The sequence below is a fragment of the Mus pahari genome, chromosome 16, assembly GCF_900095145.1.
Source record: "Mus pahari chromosome 16, PAHARI_EIJ_v1.1, whole genome shotgun sequence".
NCBI lineage: Eukaryota > Metazoa > Chordata > Mammalia > Rodentia > Muridae > Mus > Mus pahari.
This window is the reverse complement of record NC_034605.1, coordinates 48,809,007-48,818,653: the sequence shown is the minus strand read 5'-3', so window position 1 is coordinate 48,818,653 and position 9,647 is coordinate 48,809,007. Positions and strand designations below refer to the sequence as shown.

General features: G+C 44.9%; 1 protein-coding gene across 11 annotated transcripts in view; it reads left to right on the top strand.

Moving 5' to 3' along the window:
- Positions 1-9,647, top strand: part of Atxn1 (ataxin 1) — a 413,636-nt gene that overhangs the window by 37,031 nt on the left and 366,958 nt on the right. For 9 of the 11 annotated variants that reach the window (XM_029547630.1, XM_029547629.1, XM_029547627.1 and 6 more), the window contains one exon: positions 5,103-5,203. The exons of the other annotated variants lie outside the window; for them this stretch is intronic. The gene's annotated coding sequence lies outside the window, so the exon portion shown is untranslated. The remainder of the gene's footprint in view (positions 1-5,102; positions 5,204-9,647) is intronic. 11 annotated transcript variants of the gene reach the window in all.

Genomic DNA, 9,647 nt, shown 5'->3' with positions numbered 1-9,647 from the left:
CTGGTTCTTGCAGAGGGTTCTAGTTGGGTCCCCTGCAGCCACAAGAGTCCTCTCACACCTGCCTGTAAATCCAGTTCCAGAGAAATCCATGCCCCCCCTCTCTCTCTCTCTCTCTCTCTCTCTCTCTCTCTCTCTCTCTCTCTCTTTCTCCTTCCTCTTCCCCCCAATCACCCCCTCTCTCACATACACACACACACACCCTCAAAAAGTACGATTCTTAAAACTTCACAATTTGAAGTAGTTTCTTCTCTATATTTTTTGAAGGATATTTACTGAGCTGATACTATCATTTTTTTAAAATGTTATGTAGACTTAAAGAAATGTTGGCTGATTCTTTCAGCATATACCACACCTTGGAATTATTTATGTATTTCATTTATTATTCTTACAATATAATTATATATAACTATCCTTGAACCCCAAGTCAATTGCTCTTTTGTCGTGGTCAATGGAAATTTTAAACAATTATGAAGGATTCTGAACTTACTGAGTATAATTTACTTAATTTTCTAGGGCCTGGGAGGAGGGGGCAGACTCAGCCTTGTCTATAGCATCTTTGTACATCAGCTCGGCGACTTTGTAATTGAGGAGGAGTCTTAATCATAAGTCACTATGATTTTAATTCTATTCTTGTTTTCTGGAAAGAAAAGATATTCATAATATTTATCAGTCTGGACCTAGGAGAAAGGGTCGAATTACACTCCACATGGCTTGAACTCCGGGGAAACCTATCCGATGTAGGATTTTGTTAAGAAGTGATTCTGTGACACACACAATTGAGTTGAAGAGGTCCTATCAGTTTGCTTTTTAAAAAATGATGACTGAGGGAAATAATGGAGTGGGTACAGTGCCCGCCATGTAAGCCTAAGGACCAGGCTTTGATTTCCCCAACACCCACTTAACGGTTTGGCATGGAGGCATGTGCCTACAGTCTTAGTTTAGCACTGGAGAAGAAGAGACAGGCAGATTTCTGGAAGCCTTTGACTGACCGGCCTAGTGCCAGGTTCCATGAGAGACCTTGGTTCAGAAATTAAGGGGGAGACTGTACGGCCTCTCTACACCTGTGTGTACACAAGTTTACATGTGCACCCCCACATGTTAACGCACAGAAGCACACGTTGGATTCTGCCTCAGTGCCATTAAGATATTCATCATCAAGAGCTTTCAGTATCAGTGGATTTAATTGTTATTTTTCTTTTCTTCCTAGCTTTTTGGTTTTTTTTTTTTTTTTCGAGACAGGGTTTCTCCGTATAGCCCAGGTTGTCCTGGAACTCACTTTGTAGACCAGGATGGCCTCTAACTCAGAAATCCTCCTGCCTCTGCCTCCTAAGTGCTGGGATTAAAGGTGTGCGCCACCACTGCCCGGCTTCCTCCTAACTTTTTAACAGTCGAGATGCTCCATCCTCAGGCTTCATCTTAATCCTGAACTCTAGGTGTGACCAGAAGGGAACCGTACTCCTATTATGTCTGCATTTTAAGAAGGCTTAGTTTCTAGCAACATCATAATCTAGTAACCTGGGAAGACGGAACCCCAGTTGAGAAATTGCCTCCATAGATTGGCCCACACGTGCATGTGAGGAGCATTTCCTTAATTGCTAACTGGTGTAGGATGGCCCAGCCCCACTGTGGGCAGGGCTATCCCTGGGTGGGAGGGTCTAAGCAGTATAAGAGGTGGAGCTTAACAAGCCAGAGGAAGCAAGCGAGTAAGCAAAATTCCACCACCGTCTCTGCTTCAGTATCTGCCTCCAGGTTTCTTCCTTGAGCTCCTGACATGGACGTGTAAGCCAAACCAACCCTTTCCTCCCTGTTGCTCTGCTCCGTGTTTTATCACAGCAACAGAAACCTGACTCGAGCAGAGGGGACCGTGGAATGGGGCATGCGGGGGAGATATATGAGCTTGCTTCTTTTGCCAGTCATTTCCACCATGTGCTGGTGTTCTCGTGTTCTTGGCTCTGAGGACATTGAAAATATCCGTATTCATCGAGTCCTTCCATATGGAAATGCTTACGTTTAACGTAAATGTTCTGCTAGCGCCTTTTCTGTTCAACTCAGCAGGGAGAAATGGAACAGATAGAGTCAACCTGTGGGGGAGATGCCTTCTCACACCTGGGTATAGATGCTGTTTTAGGAGAGAAAGAGGCGGTAGGTTCTAGATAAGTGCCTACAAGTGCAAGTCATTACTGATCTCAGCAACCCAAGAAAGGGAGGAAAACTTGAAAACCATTTCTGAGACAATTTCAACCAAGGTGATTGTCGAAATCTGGCTTCTAATGCAAACTCGATTGAGCTTCTTTGGGCTGCTTTCATCTGTACATATTTGCCCTGACTTGAACGGGACAGTGGTTTCCTGAGCCTCCATCTCTTTAGCGGTGAGTCATTTCCCATGTTGTTGAGGCATTTTTCTAGCCTTTTTTTTTTTTTTTTCCTGTGTGTAGTTCAAGCTTTTCTTTGGCTGTTTTGACTCCTTTAGAAGCTCACAGTAACACATTAACAAGCACACTCCTCGTGTAGTAGGTAGAATAATAAACAGCAGTTGGGGAAGCCCCCAGTCAACAGCTCACAGACTTGGGAAGGCTGTGGAGGAGTCTGAGACCAATAGATCCAAGTACAGTAAGCCAATTAACAGACAGAGAGAGAAAGAGAGAGAAGGGGGCAGGGAGAAGAAGGAGAATCGCGTTTTCCTCATAGCCATGTTTCAAGTGATCTCATTATAAAACTTCATCAATAGACTCTGCTTTCTTGGCTGTCCTCAAGTGAACCATGATTTAGGTAGCATGTATGACATTAAAATAAGGTGTCTTGTTTCTTTGAGAATCTCATGTTAGTGTGGACTTCTGGCTATTTTGGTGTTTCTGTGGGGACACAGGGACTCACAATGAGGAGAGGCTTTGGTGGGATCCCCACAGCTCTGTGACTGATTGTCGTTCCTTCAAACCCTGGAGTCCATGTAAGGCTGGTGTCTGAATGGTTGGCTCTGACGTCTGCATATGGCTGGGGTCTGGATGGGTGTCATGTGGAAATCTGTAAGCAGAACTTCAGGGTCAGTGAGAGACCCTGTGTTTTAAAAATAAGTGCAAGAATGCAGAGCAATGTAATGGACAGAAAATGATCCCTGGTTTCTCTGTGCACCTGAGCGTGCATGCATGCACGCATACACACACTCACTCTTTCTCTTTCTCTCTCTCTCTCTCACACACACACACACACTCATACACACTACACACACACACATAGCACACACACACATACACACACTATACACTCACACTCACACCACACACACTCTCTCTCCCTCTTACACACATACCACACACACTCACACACACACACTTTCTATTTCTCACACACACACCATACCACATATATACACACACACATGCATACCATACACACCCACACCACACACACACTCACACACACACATACCACACACACACACTCTCTCTCTCTCTCACACACACACACATACACTCTCTCACACACTCCCTCTCTCACATACCACACCACACACACTCCCCCCCACACACGGGGGGGGGGGGGAGGGGGGAAGACTTCGTGATTTTTTTTTCAATTTATACTGAGGAATTGGGCATAGTCACCGCCCCCATTTCAGCTTCTCATGAAGTCTGTCCATATTTAGACAAACTGCCTCACTGCACTTAAGACAGTAGAGCCCTGAGCTCACCTGCCTGGAGGAGCTGAAGGAGCAAAACCCCAGACTGAGCCTTGTGACTCACAGACTTAAATGCTGTTACCATGAGGAGACTCTTTTGAATATGAAGTCATCGCGCTTGAGGTTCCTTTGAGCTGCCCTCAGAGGCGCTTTCATGAGCTGTACTAGAACCAACATGATTTGGTTTGATGCGGAAAACATGAGAGTTTAAAAAAAAAAAAAAAAAAAGGCAGTCAGGAACTTGAGTTTGAACCGTTGCCAGAAGCTTTCGGATGGCAGAAACATCATCCCGTGATAAATATTTAGTGAAACTACTTGGCTCACGGGTTTTTTAAAAAATGGCTTTTGGGTTCAGGAATTTTGAAAAGTCAGAGATTCTTTGTAATTCAAATTTCCTTCTAAGGAAGGCAGTACACTGTTATTAATTTATTTATATATATGTATGTTAAAATTGTGTAATTATCTTAATGCTTTGGAGAGATTCTTTTGTGACTAAACATTGGAACTTACTCTGTTGAATGCAGGGAATTTGTCCAGAAAAGCTTAAGGAAATTTAGCCTACGCAGTGCGGTTTGCTCGACATCTAAGTAAAAGACTCAGCTGCAGGGGTCATAAATAACACAACTCTATTTTATCTATGAAAGATGGTGTTTGTGTTCGGTCACTTCATTCTTTTCTTTAGGATTAAATAATAATTGCAGCTCACTTCTTGGACTTGATTGATAGTATGAAGTTACATGCAAGCTGACTGTTATGAAATTGAACTCGTTTTAACTATACAAGGAAGGCTGTTTGAAAAAGAGATGATAAGCATCATTTTTTATAGCGTGTAAATGTCTGGAGATGGAGTACCTAGGTTCTTAAAGCAAGAGCCAAGATGATAATATTTTGTCATTGCCTCTGGAAATAACTCCTGCTCCCACTATGCGCGCACACGCACGTACACACACTCACACACACACGCACACACACACACACACACACACACATGCACACCCACCCCTACCTTGAAGGAACTCAGGGCCTGTAGTAGAAAGACTTTGAAAAACAGGACAATCAATGGCTTGCATTCCTTAGTAGAATTTTCCCTTAGAATGTTGCCTGGAGTATTTGGAGTATTGCATACCAACAAATGAAGTGTGTGTGTGTGTGTGTGTGTGCGTACAGGAGGCCTGCAGTTCGTGTAAGCTGCTTTCCTTGATCTCTCCCCACTTTACAGGTTGAGGACACAGGGTCTTCACTGAACTCAGAGCTCACGCTTTAAGATGGTCTGGCTCGCCACCTGCTCTGGGGATTCCTGTCCCCACAAGGTCCCAAGATCTTTGGAAACTGTATCCCCACTACCTCCAATGTCCAGATGATTTTTCTAGGGCGAAGATAGTCGTCAGTTCAATGAGATTTTTCAAAGGATTTTCTTTCTCTCGAACAGCCTGTAAGAAGCACTCACTGAGAACCAAGACGCAGAGGTGCCTGAGAATACCTACTCCAAGAGATGCTGATGCAGACCTAATTCCAGGAAGGAAGCTATCGGTCAGTCACCTTTTCATACAGTTAAAAAGGACATGGCATGACCTTGTTATGAACGACTCAGGTTGATGTCACAGGCATACCTGGTGCACCATGAAAATATATTGATTTGAAAGGATGGATGACATAATTTGGGGGGGGGGGGCGGGNGCCTATTACCCACACTTTGGAGTGATGAGATGGGAGCAGCTACTGGCTTTTATTTTGAGAGTGCTCAGAGCAAGACTATGAGGAACCTGTAGGGAAACACATGGTAGGATGGCTTGGAGAGGAACCACCATCTTGAGTTAGCCCATCTTCTTGGCGTGAATGAAGAGGTTTGTGGGGGCAGGGCTGACTTAGAAATGAGGAGGTGGCTATTCTGCACTCTCCCCCACCTCCCAATCTGGTCAGCTTCCTAGACATCAGCAGAGAGTGATGGACAGCTGCAGATACAGCTGGAGAAGGCCGTGGTATCTAGCTCTGGCTCTGACACTGCAGGCAGAGTGTCTTGCCTTCAGAAGATCCTGAGAACCATTTCACAGACTGCCTTACCTTATCATGGCTTGTTTTTCCAGAAACTGTCCATAAAGCAAACTTTCTCATTCTCTTCTGTAGTCATAGGGGTACAATTACTTACCTAAGGTCACATGCCAACAGGTGAAGGATTTGGGCCTGTCCTCTGGGGTGTAAAACGGGAGTAGAAAAGCTAGTTTTTTAAAGTATTTCTTTGGAAATCAGGAAAAAGAAGTATCGCAGGGGTCTGAGAGGAAAGCCAAGGAAACCCCTAGAGCCCAGAAAAATGACCTCTGAGTCAAGGTAGAGTCTAGAGGGGGAACTAGATGGCTTACAACAATACATGTGTGTTCTCTCTGAGAGATCTGACATTGGAGTGTTGGCAGGGGAGAGCTGCAGTTTCTCTGAAAGCTGTGGAGAAGGGACCCTTGTGTCTTCCTGCTTCTTGAGATGATTTTTGGCATGTGTCACTCGAGGCGCTGCCTTTGTCTTCACGGTGTTGCCCTGGGTATCTGGACCTGGACCTTGTCCTTTCAGCTTCTTATAAGGACACTGGGCTCTGGGTAAGAGCCTGTGATGCTCACTGTCATTGCCAACTTGGCTGCACTTAGAATCCTTTTGGAGACCTCTCTCTCTCTCTNCCTTGGTCTTGCAAACTTTATATGCCCTAGTACAGGGGAACACCAGGGCCAAGAAGGGGGAGTGGGTGGGTAGGGGTGTTGGGGGTGGGTATAGGGGACTTTGGGGATAGCATTTAAAATGTAAATGAAAAAAATACCTAATAAAATTTTGAAAAAAAACTATGGATAATTATGTATCTTGATCTCATTAGGTAATTGGGATTCCTTGGGATACCCCTCTATACATGATTGCATTCATAAACACTTTCTCTTGTGAATCTGCCTATGGTTTGGGGCAGAAAGAAAGACTGGAAGATTATGGGGGCATAGGAAGAGAAAGAATTCCTTCCAGAATTTAAGCAATATAAAAACATTTTCTGTAAAGGCTGATGATATAGAGTTCATGTTCTTCTCATATATAAATATTTTATGTTAAAGAAGCAATAAAGCAGGCTTAACTCCTAAGTGAATGAATATAACATTGGGTTTCATTCCTTCCTGAAGACATCCCTAAGAATCTCAAAGAAAGATAATTTACTTTCCTGCATCCTTTTGAGACAGTCTTCACTTTATCAGCTGTAATACTGGCAGGTGTCCAGAGGACACCTATGTGATCTCAGAGTTCCTTTGTTTTGAACTAACTAATTTGTATTGAATTTATCTGCCTCTCTCTCTCTCTCTCTCTCTCTCTCTCTCTCTCTCTCTCTCTCTCTGTGTGTGTGTGTGTGTGTGTGTGTGTGTGTGTGTGTGTTTATACAGAGGTTTAAGTGAAGAGGAAAGACCCACCCTGACTGTGGGCAGCCTAACCCCATGAGTTCTGGACTAAATGAAAAGGAAAAAACAAGAAAGCCCGCTGAGAACCCAGCTCGCTCTGTCTGTCTGTCTGTCTGTCTGTCTGTCTCTGTCTCTCTCTGTCTCTCTCTGTCTCTGTCTCTGTCTCTGTCTCTCTCTCTGTCTGTCTCTGTCTCTGTCTCTGTCTCTCTCTCTGTGTCTCTCTCTGTCTGTCTCTCTCTGTCTCTCTGTCTCTTCCTCTCTGTCTCTATCTCTGTCTCTCTCTGTGTGTCTCTGTCTCTCTCTGTCTCTGTCTCTCTGTCTCTGTCTCTCTGTCTTTGTCTCTCTCTGTCTCTCTGTCTCTCTCTCTCTGTCTCTCTCTCTCTCTGTGTCTCTGTCTCTGTCTCCCCCTCCCTCTGCTTCCTGACTGCAGATGCAAGTGAGAATAGCTACCTTAAGCTCTTCCCACCTTTCCTCACCATGATGGGCCCTGTCCTTAGACCATGAGCCACAATACACCATCCTTCCCTGAGTTGCCTCTGTCATGGTGCCAAATAAGTAACTAATGCCGGATGCACATGGATGGATCACCAGGATGAGCTTATCATGTGATCATCAGTCAAGTCTGCAGAAACTCTCCTTTCACTATATGAGCACATTCATAGCTTCTGGGATGTAGGCGTAGGTTTGGGGGAAGCCACCATTCGACTTGGAGGAGTGGTTGGGGGTTCTGGAGCAGGGCACACGAGAGCACCTCCTGTGTTTTTAAAAGATGAGGTGGTGCTGTACAGAATGGGGTGGGAGGTACTCAGAGCATCAAGCATCATTTGGGTGGCTGTTGTGGTGTCTATGCTGAAATGGGATGCCAAGAGAGATGGAGAGACAGACAGGCTGTAGTTCTGTGTAGGATTGGATGGTTTAGAAATAGCAAGTAAGAAAATAAAACGGGAAACATGGTGTGCCTGCTGGGTGGGTGACCGTGCTCTTCGGTGACGAAGGGAAAGCTGGGCAGTAGTGGTGATGCCCATGTGAACCCTGGGGAGTTGGGATGTCAGGCTTGGGTTTAGATGTGTGGATCTGTAGGTCAGTGGATACAAACACTTGACTATAGTCAACTTAGAGTTGCTGATGTTAAAGCCAGAGACTGGACCCTTATCTTTTGGGGACAGAGAGAGAGGGGCAAGTAGGCAGCTCGGGACCTCGAGTGAGATGGACTATGACTCTGGTTGTCATTGTCATCTTTTCCTCCCCCTTCCTCCTCCTCCTCCTCTTCCTCCCCTGCCTCCTCCCTCTCTTAACCCCTCCTACTCCCCTCTTCCCCTCTCTCCCTCTCCCTCCTCCTTCCTTCCCTCTTCCCCTGCCTCTTTCTCCTCTTCTTCCATTTCTCCCTCTCCTTCCCCTTCCCTCCTTCTTCTGTATGGCATGTTTACTTGTTAACGTGGGTGTGTATTCACTTGCCCGTGTATTCTTATGAACATGTGTGGGTGTATGTAGAGACACACAGGACAATAGTCTTTATTTTTTGAGACCGTTTTTTCAGATTAAAGCCAAACTCATAGATTCATCTAGGCCGACCAGCTGATGAACTTCAAGAATTCCCTAGTCTTTCGTTTCCCAAGTGCTTATGTTATGCCTGTGCTACCAATACTAGCTTTCCCTATAGATTCTGTAGATTGGAACTCCACTTGTTATGCCTGTGTGGTAGTCACTTTACAGACTGAGCCAGCTTCCCAACACTGGTTCTCTATTGCTATGCAGGGCACTGCCCTGGCACCAACTGTTTCCGTCTCATGCCTGGCCCTCAGTTGGCATTTGTGTCATGACCTGAAAAGGCAAGTGTGTGGGTGATGTGGGCCACCAGGAAGACCGGCCTCAGTTGTCATGGGCTGTCACAGAAACCCTTGTGGGTTAATATTTATTTCATTACCAGCGTTGGTTTCCTTTCCTGTCCTCTGTTCTCAGCCCACCGAGCCTGATTGGCAGATGCACTGTCTGTTTCTTCTTGGTTTAGATGGTATGCTTGTTCTTCAGTGCCATCTTCATTTATTAACCTACATTCATTTTTAATTTGAATGCACCAATCAATAATTCTTTCACTTGACAGTTTTTTTGACAGTCTGCTGCTGCTGCATTTTGCTGTTCAGCATGAATTCAATTTAGTACAATGATATCAATTTGTACAAGCAAAGGAAAGTTGTTCTTGCCTTCCCATCCTGGATTGAGGTGGCTAGAAAATACATGTGTTTATTTTGTCCTGGGAAATTTTTAACATAGAGGTACTTAACAGTTTTCTCCACAAGGGGATTCAGGACTGGAGAACATTGCATTTTTTTTTTCTTGTTGGATATAGGATTGTATTTATGCTATAAATCCACCTGAAAGGTCAGATTCATTTTAATTGAGATTAAAAATCATGGACAGCCGGGCACGGTGGCACACGCCTTTAATCCCAGCACTCGGGAGGCAGAGGCAGGCAGATTTCTGAGTTCGAGGCCATCCTGGTCTACAAAGTGAGTTCCAGGACAGCCAGGGCTATACAGAGAAACCCTGTCTCGAAAAAC